Raw genomic sequence first — 18,832 nt, 5'->3', positions numbered from 1 at the left:
CTCCCTCTCCTCTCTCTCTCCCTCTCTCGCTCTCTCTCTCTCTCTCTAGTGCCAAGGAGAAACAGGTAACGGAGGGGAGAGGAAGAGGAAGAAGACGAGTAGTTAGGGAGACTGGAGTCAATTGGGGGCTTGATAAGTAAGCAAAGAAACCAAGCTACAAACTGAAGAAAGTTCATCCAATTTAGGAAAAGTTCATGAAAATTTTAAAATGTTCAATAAATTTGTAAAATATCATAAAAATTGAAAAAAAATCATGTATTTTTTTAAAAGTTAATAAATTTAAAAAACAACATCCATTTTCAAAAAGATGTTCATCAAAATTCTAAAAAGTTCATCGATATTCAAAAAGTTCATCAATATTGACAAAGATTCGTTGAAATTTCAATAATGTTCATCAATATTAATATAAGTTCATAGAATTTTCAAAAGAAAAACGTCAAAAGATGCCTAGATGGGCCGGCCCATTTACGAACGCCACAGACGGGAGTTAACAAAAATGCACGTTAACTGACGCCTAATAGGAAAGAGAAAGGTGTGAAAGCACACGGGTGCTTAGGCACCCTCTATGAATAGTAAAATCAAAAGAAATAAAAAAAATCAAAAAAATCTGAAACTTTGCAGCATCAAAGATGATCAAACTTTGTACATTTTTGCAAATTATCATGCCAAAATATCTTGTAGAGAAATATGTACAAACAAGTTTCAGATTTTGATGCTAAAAGTGCTCAAAACTTCAAGCATTGAAATCTTTTTCGTGTGTAGAGCTCCACGAATAGTTTTTTGGCATGAAAATTTGCAAACACCTACAAAGTTTCATCATCATTGATGCTGCAAATTTTCAGAATTTTTTGATTTTGATTTCTATTTTTTTGATTTTTACTGTTCATAGATCCACTCTCGGAAGGAAATGCACGCCTGCAGTGCCAAATAGGGTTTGCCCCCAACAAGGTCCGCTGCCGATGCTCTAACAAACAGGCGGGCCACAAGCGAAACGATGGAGGCCAAAGCTAATAATAGCCAGCCAATATATTTCATTGTAATTATATTTTCGAAGGTCGTTCTGTAACCTATGAAGCACATGGTTTAGCTAGGCTCTCTCTTTCGTTGGGTACAGACGGCATGTCTGGTTTGGCCAATCCCATATGACACTTCTTGTATCCCACAATATGTGGTCTTTGATGAATAAAGCTTGGTTGTTCCCCTAAAAAATCAACTGGTGGATGGATGGATGGAGACTACATTGTCGCTTTAGAATTTTTCGCCGATACACAAAGTTGCGACTACTTAACAACACTCATCTTTGCCAAACTGATAGATGACCAAAATTATAAAATGTTGATGAGTTCGGGTCATGTTGCCACAGTATGCTAAGTCGAGAGAGTTATATAATAGGAAGGCTAAAACTGTCGACATGATTTTTTCTCTAAGTAGTTGATGTGATTGATGAAGATCCTAAACCAAGTCCATGGCAGAGTACCAAAAGCGTCGACTGGTTCAAATGAAAAGAAGCCATACAGACAGAAATGTGCTTGCTTAATAAGAGCTAGTCCCCCCCCCCCTCTCCCAAAGTATTCCCGGTGGGATACAAATGGGTATTTTCGGAGGATGGACACGAATAATGTGGTGGTGAGATATAAAGCGACGTTGCATAAGTTTTTTTTGGCAAAGACCAATAATCGATTCCGATGAAACATACTCTCTAGTTATTAGTGGCATAATGTTCCAATATTTGATATCGATGGTGGTAGGTTTAAATCCGAAAATGCAGTTAATGGATGTTTTGACTGTGTATCTTTACATGCTAATATATATATACATACATGTACAAGAAAGTCCTAGATGGGCTTAAAATTCTCGATCCTAAAACCAATTGCAACATGTACATCGTTAAATTACAGAGGTCATTGTATGAGCTTAAATAGTGACGATACTGAAAAAACCTTGAGTAGCCTTGGTAAGGTGAAGAGCGCGACCTGAAGTTCCAAAGGAAATTGCACTCGGGGAATTTACCCAGGTTCAGGCCCCCATGGTCAAGGTAATACCCTAGTCCTACTTTGCTTTGGTAGGAAACACCTACGTGTGTGTTGGGTGGGGAGGGGGGAGGGGTTACAAGTATGAGGTGATGATTTCTATTGAGACGATGACAATGATGTCATATTGATTTTGAACTATCACTAGCACCGCATTATAAAGGGGTGCTAGGCCTAGGGTTTAAAATTGTCCTAACCAACCTTAAGCCCCAATCGTCTTACGTTCCTTGAGTTGCACGCCAAGATGAAGAACTTTCCAGAAGTCATGCCCCTGTCATTTGCAACATGACTCATATTACGCTCAGGGTTTGCAGCGTGAGCCATGTTTGCACTTCATTCAAAGCATTTTCTATCTTTGCAACATGTCCTATGTTGCGATCGCAACAAACCTCCGTTGTCCCCGATCCGTCTACAACATAGCATGTATTGTGCTCGTGTATCTTGCAACAAGGCCCATGTTGCAAACTAGTGTATGTGGTAGGGTTGATGTGTGCCTTACCCTGCTAGATCTACAACAGAGTTCGTGTTGTGCTTTTGCATTTTGCAACAACGAGTACATTGCAGAGATTGCTCAAAAGATGATCGAATAGTCGCAGAGATTGTCGACACACCTAGTTATCAGCTAGGTATGAATGTTTTTCCTTTACAACTGATGGTGAGCTATGCGAAATATCCAATTAACACAACTATTTTCCACTATAGTAATACAAATTGCCACTACAGGGATATGGAGTTTCTGAATAGTACAATTGGGAAGAATGTTGAAAAAAATTCAAACAATTCTGATTTTTTTTAGTGACACACATTGTTTCTGAAAAAAAACAAAATTTCATCATGGAATGACATTTTAAGAAGCCATGGCTAGAAAAACAAAATCAATGCATTGAGCTTACATGTGTAAAAAAATGTCTTACATAATGATACAAAGATGAGTTGGAGAAAGTAAAAAAAACTTACCTATTCAGTTCGTGAACCATTGTAGCGTTGCAGTGTTTCGTGATTGCTTCATGTACTATGACCAATCTACGCACAAGAAGAAAGCACATGGGGGACACGGAATGCACCCAAGGACGCAGCCACGAACCATAAAATACGACTAAACATGTGAATTTGTATTCGTGCCCATTTCAGTTTCATAGTTGAATTGATATTCCAGTCAAATTCAACACAAATCTCTCCAGTAAGTACATCCAAACTAAGCGTAAAAGTTGCAGATCGGCAAACTTGTCGCGCAACGCACCAGCGACTGCATCCATCAATCTCTGAACTGTGTTGCGTCGATTCCTGGGCTGGAGCTACACCACATCTCGACTTAAGAATTTATTCATCAACTTTGCATCCACAACTGATGGATGAAATTCACAAATAGTCTCAATGCAGCTGCACTGCATTGTCGTCATTTTACTACTACTGGGAACAAAGATGGCTCTGTTTTACTGCCACTGCTCCTCCTCCTCCACCTACTACTGGAGTTCGCATGAAAAAGTAACACTCGGGATTCGCCTTTCTGTTGTTTTTTCCATTAGGAGATTCATCACAAGTCCAAGACATACATCTGACGTGTAAATATACAGGGCAACCTGCCAGCATGTTTGAAAAATTATTCAGTTTGCACCAACTCATGGAGGGAGACTACATATCATAGGCCACATTGCTGTTTTTTCAGCACACAGAGTACAGATTACACGACAACAGTTATCTTTCCAAAATAAATAGATGACCCAAAAAAATTGAACTTCAATTCAGGCTGCAGCATCAATATAAAGCTCCATTTCCACAGCTACTCTGAATTCATGCATTCAAAAGCTCCAGACTGCAGGATGGAGGACGCTTCCCTCTACCTGATCAAACCAAAGTTTCTGTTGTATCAGGTATTCAGGTAAACGACCACGCACCATGTTTTAACTTATAAAGAATTCCATTCCGTGCATATATATAACTTTATTGTCCAGATCACGCATGCTATTGATTAAATAAATGAACCCGCTTTGCTTAGTAAATTGCCAATATATATCCAAGGGAGTTAATCAGTTAAAGATTATCAATGGGATTAGTGTCATATGCCCATATGGAAAGAAGAGACGAAGAAGAGAATAAGAATTGAAGCACATCATGCGCACTAGTACCTAGAATGAAGCTGGAAGATGCAGCAGAAAGAAGTGCTTTTAGTTCACGATCTCTTCCTCTGATGTTCTTGCCTGTGTTCCTTGTTCCTTGTCTTCATCCCATGAGCTTGATGAAGTTCCTGCATCGTTACCCTCTGCATCCACTGGGCTAACTAAACAAATGAAACAACAGGAGGAAATAAATATGACAAAATAGCGGAGAGAGTAACCAAACAAAGAAATTAAGATGTAGGAGCAGATGTGTTAATGCACCTCCCAATTCAGATGGCCTCCTGGTCAACAAGTGTTGCGACAGCATATCTCTCACTCTGACAGCATCCTCATTTTCTAACTGGCGCACTTCCTCACAGTAATTCCCCTCCTTGACGCTCGGCATGGCTGCATCATCCTCCATATCTATGACTATGTTATGCAACATGAAGCAGGCCAAGATCATCTTAGGTAGAGTTTTCAGATCGACCGGCAACCATGGCAGGTACCTCCATGTGTCTTTGAACCTTGCTAGTGCCTTTAGTGCACAGGTTGTGGCTGCGGAGTGTCTCCTATTGAACTCCGCCATGGAGTCTGAGAGCTCTTCTTCCTGGTAAGGTGTGAGTAGCCATGGGAGAAGAGGGTATCCTGAATCACCAATTATGTACTCCCCGACTTCTGATCCATCTAATGCTGCCTTCAGCTTGTTTCCATTCAGACAAGCACCATTCTTACACTCCTCAAAGAGTCCAGACTCCTGCAAAATGCTCAAATGGGTCATGTTATCTGCCAATTCGGACCAAATGTTCAAGAATCTCATCTTTGGATCAACGACGACTTGCATTAGAATACTATCATTCTTCTCATGGTTCCAGTTTGGTCCAAGCGGGATATGAGTTGTATAGATAACACCGCAGCAGTTCCCCATATTGTGGATCTTGTCAAACAGTGATTTGATCTTATCCATTTCACTGGAGTCTGGCCAGCGTAAGTGGTGGCTTGCTTGCTCGCATATAGCATCAACAAAACTCTCAGTTACCAAGAAGATGATGGACTCATTCACACCAACAGAGGATCCTAAGGTCTCCGGTGACTCGGTAGAGTACAGCCTTCTCAGAGCAACGGTCACTCGATCTTCTAAACACAGTATCCTCCCATCAACAAAGGTATAGTTGTTCATATCTTTCAGTGATGGCACATACACCAAGCTGCAAATGTAGCTAAAGGTTTTGTTTGTAATTTTCAAGACCGACTCAAATCTTTGCGCGTCCTTAAAAGAAGATAAGGTTCCTGCGTTTAAGGAAAAAAGAGAAGAAAAGTACTTATGCTTTCAATTACTTGCAAGGCAAGAGCTCAATTATCACGGTGTTAACAGATATTTAGCGCACGAGGGAGTGCAAAGTAGTATTGGTCAACATATAGCCATTACAAAATGACCCAAAGTCTGATTGTGTACTATCCTCAGTGAAAAAAAGTAGTCATATCTTCTTTTACCTGAAAATGAAGGAGGGCTGCATTTATATATTATAGAAAGAAAAGAAAAGGTTTAAACAAATAATCAGCAAAAGACACACACAATGCAACCACGTCCAAACTACCGGAGATTAGCTACAAACGTGACTAAGACACATGGCGCCAGCCTTACACTATTGTTGAATATCATTGAATATGTGGCGCACAATAGATTGAAGGGAATTGGCCTCTGTTGAAGACTCTGCTTTTCGCTCCATCCAACAAGATCAAGTCATATATATGTTTTTTTCGAGAAAACGCAGGGATGTGCGTTTCTTTATATTGAAAAGAGGGAGAGTCAGTCTCAGAGGAGACGGTTACAACAGATTACAAGCAACTCAATGGACATCCCAGGATGGGGGCAAGACTACCCTAAGCCCCTTGTCCCCAGCTCTAGCCTACCTCTCATCTCATCTTTGATCCCATCCGCGAGCTCGGGGAGCGACGGAGTGGCATGATCAAATACACACGCATTCCTATGTTTCCAGATCATCCATGGAACTAGCAGTGTGGTGGACCTCAGCGCCTTGCGGAGTGATGGTGGTGTTGCATCTCTCGCCCTAATCCACCAGTCCTGAATGGAGATATCCTGCTCCGGTGTGGGGGCTGGTAAGCGCAGCCAGGAAAGAGCCTCGTGCCAGGCTTGCCGCGCGAAGGGACATGCCAGTAGCAGGTGGTGAATGGTCTCTGGCTCCTGGTCGCAAAGTAGGCATCGGGCGTGGTGAGGTAGGCCGCGACGGGCAAGTCTGTCCGCAGTCCAGCATCGGTCTAGGTTCACAAGCCAATGGAAGAACTTGACCTTCGGCGGAGCCCATCCCTTCCAGATTAACTTCCAGGAATGGCAAGCGAGGGATCCGTGGAAGGTGGCCTGATAGCATGATCGCCCCGAGTATTCTCCATTAGCAGTCCATTTCCAGACAAGCCTGTCTGGCTCGGCGGACAAGGCGGTGTGCGTGACGCGCTGCCATGTCGTCAGGTATTGGCCAATCTCTTGCAGCCCCACGACACCGCGGATGTCTCGGGCCCACGCGTTGTCGGCGAGGCCATCCGCCACCGTCCGCACCCTTCTCCTGTTCTTGGGAATGCATAGGTACAGCAGGGGTGCTAGCTCGCGAATGGACTGCCCATCCAGCCATCGGTCTTCTCAGAACAGCGTCGTGCGGCCATCACCTAGCACCATGAAGGTGGAGGCATAGAAGAGGCCGAGCTCCTCACTGGAGAACTGCAGGTCCAGGCCTTTCCAGGCCCTGTCGGCGTCCGTCCTAGATAGCCAGAGACACCGCAGCCGAAGTGCTAGCCCAGTGCGCTCCAAATCTCGGATCCCCAGCCCTCCCAGTGCGAGAGGCCGACTGACCGCGCGCCAGTTAACGTGACAGTGTCCTCCCTGAGCAGCCGCACGGCCAGCCCAGAGGAAGCCGCGCTGGATCTTCTCTAGTTGCTTCAGGGTCTTCTTCGGGGGTGCCAGGGCGAGCATCTGGTGGATTGGGATCGCGCTGAGGACCGATTTGACCAATGCCAACCTCCCAGCTTTGTTCATGAGCCATGCTTTCCATGTCGGGAGGCGGCCAGCCACAGCATCGACTAGCGGCTGCATCTGAGCTGCTGTGGTTCGTCTGGTGGTGAGCGGTATGCCCAGGTAGGTGATGGGCAGGTTCGCCGCCTGGCAGCCCAACGCCTCCAGCAGGGCAGCGTTCTCCTCGTCGCCGTGTAGGGTCGTGGCCGAGCTCTTGCCATAGTTGACCTGCAAGCCCGACGCGGCCTCGAAAATACCTAGGATGCCCTTCACCGCGAGCACCTCATCCATCTCAGCATGGCAAAACAGCATCACGTCATCGGCGTATAGTGAGACGGCCGGAACAGTACGTCGGGGGTGCAGCCGCCGAAGTATGCCGGCCTGGAGCGCCCGATGCATGAGGCGGCCCAACGCGTCGACAGCGAGGACGAATAGCTGCGGTGATGTGGAGTCCCCTTGACGCAGCCCACGACGGTGCCAAATCGGGGGGCCAGGCACGCCATTGAGCATGACCCGCATGCTGGCCGAGGAAAGGAGGATGGCTATCCACTCCCTGAACCTGTCCACAAACCCATATTGGCGCAACATCTCGAAGAGGAACGGCCAAGATATGAAGTCGAAAGCCCGCGTGAGATCGAGCTTGAGCATGATGCACGGGGCGCCCAAGTGGTGAAGCATCCGGAGAGACTGCCGAACGAGCATGAAGTTGTCGTGGAGGGAGCGTCCCACAATGAATGCGTTCTGGTTGCGGCTGACTAGGCTGTCCAGCTTGGGGGCGATGCGCAACGACAGAACTTTCGCGAATAGCTTGGCCATGATGTGGATCAGGCAAATAGGCCGGTAGTCGCCCAGCTTTTGTGCATCCGCGTGCTTAGACAGCAGGGTCAGGAGGGCTTGGTTGAGCTTAATAAACCCTCTCCCACGAAGCAAGAAGAACTGCTCGGACACATCCAGGATATCCTGCCTGATAACGCCCCAACAGGCCCGCAAGAACTCTGTAGAGAACCCGTCTGGCTCTGGTGCCTTATGCGCCGGCATGTGCTGCACCGCAGCCCAGATCTCCTCAGGGATGAAGGGCGCATCCAGGCTGCCAAGGTCATCAGCCGTGACGAGCTGCTCGAGATCCAGAGTGTGCTCTCGGTCCACGGCAGTGCCCAGCAGCCCGTCAAAGTGCGCGAATGCCGCTTGGGCCATCTCCTCATGCTGTGCACGCGGTTTTTCTGACGCTTGAACGTACACTGCTTGTGGAAGAAGCTCGTTTTGGCGTCACCCTCGGCCAGGAAGGAGATGCGGGCGCGCTGCCGCGCGATGGTGCGCTCCAGAGAAGCCAGCCCAAGGTACGCCACCTTGAGCTGCTTGCGCAGCCAGTCCTCTGCCGGAGAGAGCAGGCGACTCTCCATCGTGTGGTCGAAGCGGGCGATCAGCTCTCGACATATGGCCAATTTGTCCCGGACATTGCCCGTGGACCTAGCACTCCAACTCGTAAGGGCGCGGGCGGTGGCCTGCAGACGCCGAACCAGCCGCTGGAAGGGGTCGGGGTCATGCACGGAGCTCCAGGCTGTGGCGACCGTGTCATGAAATCCATCACGGCTGGGCCAGAAAGACTCGAAGCGGAAGCGTCTGTGGGCCGTGGGCATGGGGGAGCAGTCCAACAGCAGGGGGCAATGATCAGACACGACAGATGCAAGGCATCTGAGGTGGCACTCTCTGTGGTAATCCTCCCAGTCCGTGGTGCAGAGTACCCGATCGAGGTGCACAAGCGTCGGCGGGGTCTGCTCATTAGACCATGTGAAGCGGCGCCCATTCAAGTATACCTCCTTCAGGGCAAGATCGTTGATGGCGCGGCGAAACCTTCCCATCATGCGGCGATTCAGGGTAGCGGCGCTCTTGTCTGCGTCATGGTAGATGAGGTTGAAATCGCCGCATAGCATCCAAGGGCCCGGGCAAGCAGCCCGGATGTCCCGCAGCTCTTGCAGGAACAGTATCTTGTCGGGGTCGCTTTGGGGGCCATACACCATGGTAAGCCACCACAGTGCACCACTAGGCGCGCACACTTTAACCGTGATAGCATTTTGGGTGAATAGGGGGTCGGAGATGGTGACAGCCCTACTCTTCCAAGCGATGAGAATACCGCCGCGGGTGCCGTCGGCAGGGAGATAAGTAGAGCCATCAAACTCGGACCCAAGGGTGTCTAGCACAATCGACGAGCAGACCAACGTCATTTTAGTTTCCTGGAGGCATACAATGGACGCACTGGTGGTACATATCAGTGAGCGGATGGCGCAGCGCCTAGCGCGCGAGTTCAAGCCCCTGACATTCCAAACCACTATCTGGGGTCCTGGATACATAAGCACGAGGTCGACTACAGGCACCACCAGCCTAGCGCGCGCATGCCATGGCATCACCAGCCGGCAGAGACAGGTCTGCAGGGATCACACGGTCTGCGAGAGCGGCTATGGCATGCAGCGCCGGAAGCTTGATCGGCGCGGTGAACATGTCGTCATATGCTTTCATCTCGACGGGGGTGATCTGCTGATTCGCGCCGACGATCCCGAGGGTGCGGAGAATCTGCACCACCGCCCTTCTGTTCGTAGTGCAGGCCGCGGGTGCCGGAGCGACGACGGCGGCGGAATGCCCCCTCCTGGGACTGAAGTTGAGAGGGGGCCACTGGCGTTTCCCGGGAGATGGCAGCATCGCATCAAGCTGCTTAGTGGCTGCGGACAGGAAGGCCCCCAGCGTCCATGTCTGTCCAGTGGCTGCACAGGGTCGGCGTCTCTACAGAGTAAGCGGCGGCGATGCAAAGCGCCCTGGCCTCGAAGGCTGCGTCCGGTTGCTGATGTGAAACGCCCCAGGGTCCGGCTGGCAGGTAGGCCTCGGCAGGATGGAGATGTGGCCGCGGCCGCAGGGGGGATCCACGCCTGGTCCCTGCTGTTGTTGCGCGTCCAAGGGCACCACAGACCGAACAACAGGCGAGCCATCGGGCGTGGGCATTTCTCCTGCCGTGTGCGCCTCTGCAGGAGCAGGCGTGGCCCCAGCGGGCAGGGGATCCTCGGCTAGTGTCCCAGCAACAGCGACGTCAGCCACCAGCCCAGAGGGCTCGGTCCCAGCGGCATCCAAGGACGCTGGCGCAGTGATGGTGGTCACGACGGCCGGAGGCCGCGCCTCCAGAGAGCAGGCTGGTAGGGACGGGGCGGCGTCAGCAGGGCTGGCGGGGGAGGGCGATGCGCGTCCCGCCCTCTCCTCAAAGGCGCGCGAAATTAGCCGAGGGGATTGGTCAAAGGGGGCCTTTGTTGGTGTGGCAGCGGCAAGGGGTGGGATCGGCTCGATTTGCCCCGACCGGGGTGCAGGCGGCGACCTCACGCGCTGCTCGGCGGGCCCCAGACGCAGCAGGCACCGATCCCGACAGGGCATAGGATCAGCTGCTGCAGAAGTGGGTCCGTCCGTATCTGCTTCGGTCGTGCGCGATGTCGACGCCCCAGCCGCATCGTGGCCCTGAGCAGCGAACGGGGGAGCGCCAGCTGTCCCGATGCGAACGGCCGAACCGTCCTCCACGCCTGTGCTCGCCACTTTGCGCGAGGGGCCCGCCGACAAAGACGCTTTGGGCGTCACGACGCGCGTTTGCTGGTGTCCTTTCCTGACGCCGTGACGAGGGCATGCTGGGCCCTGCTGACCGGGCCAGGTCAGCATGCCAGCCCGCTTGGGGCACAGCCCCTGCCACGGCGCGGCCGGGTACGGCCAGGGAGCCACCACGCCGGCGCCGTCTGCACGGCCAGAGCGGCCACGTGCGTGCGCGAGCGGCGCGAGCGCGTCCACTGCCATACCATCGGCCCGGCCGTTCTGTGCCTCCGCCGTACGACGACGTTTGCGACCACGCCGGCGAGCGCGCCCGAGCCCAGGACCAGGACCGTGACCATGCCCATTGCCGGGGCCATGCCGGCCGTCTGCGCCACCGTCCTCACCGTCTCCGGCGCTGCCCACAGCGTCCTGGGCGATAGCCGGAGCAGCCCTGATCAGCTCCGCCTTAGTGAGAGCAATGGAGACGGGGAAGGTGAGCGTTCTGATGTCTGGCGCCTCCGACGGGACACGGCCGGGCAGCTGCTCAATGATCTCCAGAGTGGCGGCGCGCCGGATGTCAGCCGGGTCGTGGGCGCGCCCGGTGACGCGGAAGACGGCCATGTCCTCGCGGGAACGCGTACGGGGGTGCAGGCGCTCGATCCAGCAGCTGCCACCCAGCACGTGCTCCGCCGTGGAGAGCAGCCAGGCGTGGGCGGGGATGCCGCGGAGCTCCAGCTCGACGTGGTACTCGAGCTCGCCAGCGCCGGCGTGGGCAAGCTTGCACCAGGGCCGAAGGGACGGAGCAAAGCGCGGCGAGCTGATGAAGTGCTCGCCGCGGAACCTTCTCATGGTTGCGAGGGAGGAGAAGAGAATCAGGAAGTCCTCCGGGTGATGCTGATGGACCGAGAAGTCTCCCTCCTCCAGCTCCAGAGAGGACATGACAAGCTCGGACACCTCGACCAGGGACACAGATGGCCGAGTGCCCGTGACGGTGGCCACCATCGCGCGGCCGAGCACCAGCTCCGCCTCGTCCATTTCTTCTGTCTGGGCCAGGAACACGCGGGCGGGGGCATCATCGGGCTGGCGAGGCCGCTGCAGGGGAGGGGCTACAGCGGTGGGGATCGGGCAGGCGCGTCGTCGGGGGGGACGCCCTGGCAGGGGCACCGCGAGGAGGCCTGGGCTGCTGGTCCCCGGTGGCGCGCTGGGAGCGCTGGGGCGCGGCCGCGGCCGCGGGCCGCCGACCATCGCAGTCGCGGGAGGCGTGGCCAGAGGCGAGACAGCGGCGGCAGCGGATGTCGTTGGGGCAGTCCCTTACGCAGTGGCGGTGATCAAGGCACCGGAAGCAGAGGCCCGCGAGCTCCTCCGGGGAAGGGCTGCGGCGGCGCGCAGGCGAAGGCGCGGCCGGCGCAACGCGACGCGGGCGACGGGGCCGTTCTCTGCGACGAGCCTGTTGGAAGCCGTCGGCGTCGAGCATTGGGCCGCCCGAGACGCGATGAACCTCCGAGCGGGGTCCGAGGCGCTCCTTGGCGGGGGGACGGAGTGCAGGCGCAAGGCGGCCAGAAGCAAGGGCGGCCGGCGGCGCAGCAGCGGCCGGCGGAGTGCGGGCGACGTCTCTGTACGAGCGCGCCGAGGACTCGCTCTCCGAGCTCGACCAGCGGTCCCCGTAGGAGACACGCTCGCCGGAGAGGGTCTCGCGGCGGTCGACAGGGTCAGCCCCCACTGGACTCATGTAGCGGGAGGGGAGGGCTGCGGGGGAGGTCCGGCCGGCGGGGACGGAGGCGGCGTTGGCGGCGCGGCGCAGCAGTCAGGCTAGCGGGGCGCGGGGGGCGGAGCGGGGAGCAGGGTGGAGCGGAGCGGAGAGCCATTGTTGGTGTCAAGTTCTCGAAAGGTTGTATCTCTGTCATATATATGTTCACTACAGTTTTTATTGTCTTGCTCTAAACAAGTGTTATCAAAGGGAATGAAGAAGTACAGAACGCATTTAAATTCCAATATATATATGAAGAAAAGGTGGAAAGCAAAGAGGGCATATCAAATAAACAGAATGGAAGGACAAATAAAGATGGACGAGCAATGCTAATTTACCTCTAGACAGGAAAGAGCGGTTAACATTTGTCTCCAAGCTGTAGGGGGCAGCTGTGTATAAGACATACCATTTCCTTGGATTATCTCCTCCATTTGAGTACACCTTGACATGTTTAACATGGCTGAACTTGTCCCACTCAGGGCTTGATTGTCCCGCGGCTATGGAAGTGAGCAGCGCTAGGCTGCAGTATAGCTCCAACTGCCTTAGGTTTATATCTCCCATGTATTCTGGGAGTGTCTCCATCTCTAGATCAACCAGCTTGAGCCTCTGGAGTGCAGGAACACCCTCCAGTACATTCAGCTTTGGGCAGGCTCTGATGGTAAGCTTCTGCAGTCTGGGAAGATTGGTGACCCTCTCCAGATCTATGTCTACAATAAGTTCCAGCTCGACCAGCGATGCAAAGTTCTCCAGAGAGAAAAGACCCTGGACATTTTGTACGGACAATTCTTTCAAAGCCCTTGCCTGGGAGGCAAGGCCAGGAGGAAGACACTTCAATTTGCAGTCTTTTAGCATAAGTTCCCGTAAGACAGGAAAGGCTTGCACATGCTCCTCCCATTCCCATTCCTCCCATTGCACCATTCCTATCAAATTCATCTCATGCAAACTCGGAAATGAAGGATGAGGACTGTGGTGATGGTAGGACTGCATGAATTCAGGTCCAACACGCTTGATGGCTGGAGCACGATCGATCTGAAAGAACTCCAAATAAGGGAGCTGACACAAGCCATGAGGAAGCTGTGTGCACCAAGCCAGGGCATCAATGAATAGAATTCTCAAGCTCTTGAGGGGCACAAATGATGATGACATCAACCACCCTGGGAGCCGTTGGCCAAAATATCCTTTGATGTAAAGATATTCTAACCTGGGTGGAGGACAGAGCTCATTAAACACCTTCTTGATTTGTTGTTGCTCCTCCTCGGATACAATATCTTTCTCTTCAATAAGCCCGTCATCTCCTAATCTATTACCACAGGTTAAATAAAGTCTGGTAAGATACAACTTCTCACAAAGCTTTGCCTTTGCTGCGGACGAGGAAGCAGTTACATTCTCCAACCCATGCAGTCCAAGATCCTTGAGCCGAGAAAGAGGACCCAACTCTTCCAAACTGCACCAATCACCATCCGCCCAGGCTGGAAACCCACGTAATACCCTCAAATTTGTCAGAGCACAAAATCCTCTAGGTATGCAATTTATACCTGTTTCGATGAAGTTAAGATACCTTAGCTGCCCTAACTTCAAAATGTTGTGTGGAAGTTTGACAAACTGTTTGCATCCTCTAAGGCTAATGTACTGCAAGAATTTCATCTTCCCAATGCTATCTGGCAGACTAGATATATCTGTATTTTGTAAGGAGAGGTACCTCAGGTGCTTGAGTTCATGCAACGATTGAACCAATGAGACAGCATGTGCAGAATCAATAGATAAAGTCCGTAGACATGGAAAATTAAGCAAAGAATCATCAGGCTTCATATTTATGTGGCCAACTGATATAAGTGTCCTCAATGTATTTTGTGTTTGTAAAGAAGTCCAGTCTAACCCATCTGCCGATGCTTTGCTTTCTATAGATAACCGAAGAAACTTATCTGCTCTGAATTTGTCAACAATGTTAGTTTCTCCAGCTGCTAGGGCCTCATCTCTCGACACAAATTGAGCAAATGATCGTACAACATCATGCATTTTGCAGACAGACTGATTAATGTACTGTGTATCTGGCTCTATAAGGTTCCTCACTATTAACTCCCTGTAGTACTTCCTTCCTAGTTCTTCTAAGTCTTCTGAGGTTCCATGAAGAAATCCTTCACTAATCCACATGCCAATGATGTTTTCACTATAGAACAATGCAGTTTTAGGGAGAAGAGAGTAGTACAGAAAGCATTGTTTGATGCAAGAATGCAAATCTTGATAGCTTAAATACACTGCTTGGTTTAGCTCTTCGGGCATTTCAGATACCGACCATACGGAGTCATCTAGAACCATCTCCCATGCACAATGTTTTGCCTCTTTCTGACACAAGAGGCCTCCCATGACTTTGATAGCAAGAGGCAAACCATCACATTTTGCTAAAATTTTCAATCCAATGACCTTGAGCATATCGACTTGACGTACATCTGCCTCACATGAGACTATCTGTAAAAATGGTTTAAACAAATAAGGTCCAGTACAATAGTGACTTATTAATGGCTAGCACTTAGTTTAGTCAATAATAAGCTCATTAACAAAAGAAAACAAATCAAGGACCTGTTAATGTATTACGTAAAAAGGATTGCCAAGTGAATGAACCAATAACCAGGGATGTTCCTATCAACCGGGATACCTAGCAAGTGAGTGATCTAACACCAAACATGCTAAGTTTCTTACTTTTTTCTTATCTAAATCTCTTAATTTGTTCAAGTCTATCGTCTGTAGTACTAACCAAATTACACCCTTAATTGCGTGGAAGGATATTACAGTACACTTAGAAGATGGAGCCATATTTGTTACTCCGTATGTGAATACACGACAGCCAAGGATTTCATCTATGTTTGGATTATCTTTATTATTTATGTATGTAGTAACTTTCCTAAGGAAAACTATAAGGGATTGTACAACATCAATATGGATCAAAACTCGCACCAACCTGGTTGTGGGATCGTACAGACATTTCCCCAACCAATGTTTATTTCAATTAAATTTTGTACTAGCTCACCAATTTTTGCTAACGATCATTGAATAATGCTTCATTCTGAGCAATATATTGTTCCATCAACAGAAATATATTTCGTTTTTGATTAGCAGATCTTTTTATTTTAGCCGACTAACGATTTTGAGTAAGTTTTGTACCAGTTAATTAATTAAATTTCGTTCCAAACAACAAGCAAAACAAAGTTCAGCATATATTTTACTCCCTCCGTTCAATAACGTAGTACATATTTTAGCTGACTAACGATTTTGAGTAAGTTTTTCAAAAGTCAAATGCCAAAAACTTTTACCAAGTTTGTGTAGAAAACATTAGCATCTAAAATTCCAAACATATATTATTAGATTCATCATCAGACATAGTTTCATATTTTATATATTTTGTATTGTTGATATAAATAGTTGTATATAAACTTGGTTAAAGTTTGCAAAGTTTGACGTCTCAAAAATTCTAAACCCAATTCATTATGGATAGGAGGAAGCACTATCCACTGAAAAATGCTCAGCATATATTGCAAATTAATCCAGTTCCTTATCTTTGTATTCCGCTGTACCTTCTTATTCAAATCTTATTCCAAAATGCAGGCTAGAGTACATCTAATATGTTCGTATATATTGATAGCTAAAGTTCACTACTGGAATGCACCACTGTGCCGAGTGCCCGATAGTTTACCGAGTGGCATGGCCGTTAACGCGCTGTTCTGTCTACACCACAATTTTGTTGAGTTCCCTATGGGCGGCACTCTGGCAAAGATTTGCCACGGTGTTTGCCGAGTGCCCATGAAAAAGGACTCGGCACAGAAAAACTTTGCTGGCCCCTGTCGAGTGGAGTGGTGTTTTGCCGAGTGTAGAACTAGGCAGACACGTTACACAGCTTTTGTTTTCAGTCTTGGTAGCTGCGGGCTCCAGTATTGGTTCAAAAAGTTACTTCCCACTTTCTATATATTGTTTTATGTTCCTTTAACAAATTTCCACCATGAGCAACATTTTTTATTCATGGACACAAATTTCGTTCCATATGGAGTGGAATGGAAGCGAAAACTTACAGAATACTAAATCCTAGTCTAATGCGAATGTATGAATCCAAACTTGGTACAAATCGAGGATCCAACAGGGCTTCTCTTGTTCCGATCCCAGCTGCTGCCAATCTGTAGGTTATCCACTGCTGGCTAGGGCTTGCGCCCGCTATATAGAATGTATTCCCCACTTGACAGCTAACTTGTGTGCGTAAAAAGACAATATGTGCATTTTACTCGCATTCTTCATTTTTGTGCTCAACTCTAAACGAATATCTATTTAGTTTACCTCGGAAAATGGTAAATGGCGGAATATATGAGCATGAGGTCTAGTGTTGTGGTAGTGCGGTTGTCCAGTTTTATCAACCCATATTTATTTTAGTGCCTAGGCTTAAACTATTGTTATTTCTTCAGCTAAGTACACGTGTGGTTGCACAATTAGCGTCTATGTGTTGTATGGATCCATTTTGTAATCTCAAATATAAAGAGTGCGCCCGAAAAATAGGACACACCCTGTGCTCCAAGGTAAGGTGGACAGGTTCTTAGCATTGCCACATAGGCAAACCTCCATGGCACCATAGTTGTCACAAGACCCTAGGTGAAATCTGAGGTGGCAACATACAATGCTAGAATAATGGTACAACTTACTAAATGGAAAAGGCTAAGATATAACACTCTAAAACCTATGATTAGGAAAGTTGTACAAAAAAACTCATCATGCAATAAGAGAAAACCAACTGTAAGTGGACTATCTCTACTCCAAGTTAAGTATGAAGCCAATAATTATTAAAGATACATGGAATTTAGTTACGCACCTGTTTCTTTAGCAAGGACCAGGCATCCTCCTCCTCTAATTTTTCAACATGGTGGTAGGGAAGTACAACATTCATCCCTTGAGCTACGCTTTCATTTCTTGTAGTGACAAGGACTCGGCTACCTCGAGACACAATATTGGCCAACGGTGTTTTAAGCACATCAACCCATGCCCTGTGGCTCCACATATCATCTAGCACCAGGAATACCTTCTTTCCTGTCAAGGTAGTGGTAAGGGTTGGATGAAGCACAGCCAATGCCTTTTCACCACCGTGTACTCCCCCGGCGAGCGTGATGACAGTCCTGAGTAACTCAGCCTTGTCAAAGTCCTGGTTAATGCTCAACCATATCATCTTGTCGAACTCAGCCCTCACGGTTTCCTCATTGAAGACCTTCTGGGCAAGAGTGGTCTTACCGATCCCGCCAACGCCAACAATGGCGACCACCATGATGTTGGTGTTGCCCTCCTTCTCAGTGAGCATGATATCGACCAGCTTTCTTGTGTCTTGTTCGATCTTCTCTCCGACTACACCTGACCGGTCGAACTCCCCTGATGTCTCACGGCCGGTATTCCCAGAATGAAAGTTGTGCACCTTGCTACCATGATCCTCATAGGAACCAAGACTGATGAAGCTAAAAGCAGCGCTTCGCTCCTTGATGGTGTCAAGCCTCTTGTTGAGCACCTTGATGCGGGTGCCGATGTCGTGGGCATGAGAGGGATTCCGCATGCAGAAGAGCAAGGGGTTAAAGCACCCGACATCTGCAGTGGAAGGACCACGCTCCATGGCCTTGAGCTGGCAGAGGTCGAGGATGTCAGCAGCTTCGTACATGGCACGCTTGAGCTGGGCCAGCCATTCTTGCACACTCTTGTCAGTGATGTTTCTCCTATCAGCATCGGTGATGAAGTTCTTGAGGTCTCTAAGCTTGATGTCCATCTTGTCGATCTCGTCCCTGACACCAAGCAGCATGTGCACCTCTTCACTCACCATCTCCGACAGCATGTTTTGCACGTAGGATGCAAAAGCATCCAGGACCATCGCCATTTTTGCTTCTTTTTGCTGGAATCAAGATAAACCAACATATCATGCCCACCACTCATTGTAGCTAATAAAGATTACCCGTAAAAAGGAAAGGGCAGCACTAGATTCTAACATGATCGCATGAAGAATAGGTTATAAGTATGAGAAATAATAGAAATAGGCAGACTTAAGGCACCTAGATTGATAGATGCAAGCAGACCCAGCTAAACAGAGGAAATCAAATACCTTCAAGTTGGATGAATGTTGGGTCCTGCACTGGAGCTACTCGTACTGGTAAATTGATGGATGCATGCATGGAGCACTGTGTATATATAGGCCAAAGGGAAATTAGTACTCTAGCACTATCATGTTACTAGATTACATGCAGCTTTTATGGCCATCTCTGTAATTATATACTAACAACCGTGGTGAACCAATCCATCCACATGATATATGTTGGTAGTCTCTACAATTATATGATACTAACATCTAATCTTAACTGATTAATTAGTGGTG

The 18,832-nt window shown here is 49.2% G+C and overlaps 1 pseudogene; it reads right to left on the bottom strand.

The window, feature by feature from the left end:
• Positions 1 to 4,102: 4,102 nt before the first annotated feature.
• On the bottom strand, positions 4,103 to 18,343 carry LOC123404489 (annotated as a pseudogene).
• Between the last annotated feature and the right edge of the window lie 489 nt (positions 18,344 to 18,832).

Source organism: Hordeum vulgare, chromosome 6H (assembly GCF_904849725.1).
Source record: "Hordeum vulgare subsp. vulgare chromosome 6H, MorexV3_pseudomolecules_assembly, whole genome shotgun sequence".
Taxonomy (NCBI): Eukaryota; Viridiplantae; Streptophyta; class Magnoliopsida; order Poales; family Poaceae; genus Hordeum; species Hordeum vulgare.
The sequence above is the reverse complement of the archived record's forward strand: the minus strand, read 5'-3'. Positions and strand labels throughout refer to the sequence as shown.